We start from the raw sequence: 1,223 nt of genomic DNA on the forward strand, positions 1-1,223 counted from the left end.
TTTTTTTTTTTTTTTTTTTTTTACAAAAAAAAAAAAGAGTTTCCGGATTCGACCCATGTCATGATTTAACGACCCATGTTCAGATTAAGAATCTGGATACGATACTTGATAGTCCCGACATTCTCTACGATATTCTCATATTACCTATGTTTCTTGTTTTGAAGAATGAAGATTATCCCCACAGACCAAAACAAGTATTTCCAGCATGTTTTATCATCACTCACATGTATTCTAAGAAAATACTCATAGCTCAACCAACCTAGAATTGTTTCAAATAAAACATATTTAACCATGAAACTCTTATAATTAAGCCACTGAAAAGTAAGGTGCACATTGATAGGTAATAATTTTCATTTCCTTTATGTTTTTTTCTAATCATTCGGATGTCACACATGAATATCTTTGTAACGGCTTAAGTCCACCGCTGGTAGATATAGTCCTCGTTGGGATTTCCCTTTCGAGCTTGCCCTCAAGGTTTTAAAACGTGTCTACTAAGGAAAGGTTTGCACACCCTTATAAAGAGTATTTCGTTCTCCTCCCAAATCAAAGTGGATGATGGGGGAGTTCAAAAAATGGGTCCTCAAAACCCGCAATAATTGTTGTTGTTGGTGATCATGTATGTTGTAAAGATAGGTTTGGCCTTCATTATCAGTTGTGCCTTTCTCATTTTTTGGGGTCCCCTCAAAGATGCAACCACTTTAAATCAATCCAAGATTTCACCTTCACCCTCATCCATTCATCTCAATAATTTCATTCCTTTCCTTTTGCCTCACCTTTTCCAATTCAATTTTCGAACTTTCAAGTAAGATCCCATCGCTCTAACTCTTACATAATCAATCGACCGTGCGTGAGTAAAGATGTTGTAAGTTGTGTAGCGTATGCTTTCTAATTTTACATAGCAACTACGACCGAGCAATTACTAAACTCGAGTTAAAATATTAAGGGGGAAGGGGGAGGGGGTCATGGATGGATATGGGCAAATATAAAAAGAAATGATATTTTGAAGAATAAGGCCAAATAAAGCATTGCATGTAAATAAATGTGTGGAGAAGAGGTTTTTGTCTCTCATAGAAACAACTTTTTGAAGGGTTTTTGTGGTGGGAAGTTATTTGTTTTAATTTACACAAACTTCCAACATATATATATATATATATATATATATATATATATATATATATATATATATATATATATATATATATATATATATATATATATATATA

Source organism: Cucurbita moschata, unplaced genomic scaffold (assembly GCF_002738365.1).
Source record: "Cucurbita moschata cultivar Rifu unplaced genomic scaffold, Cmos_1.0 Cmo_Scf00010, whole genome shotgun sequence".
NCBI lineage: Eukaryota > Viridiplantae > Streptophyta > Magnoliopsida > Cucurbitales > Cucurbitaceae > Cucurbita > Cucurbita moschata.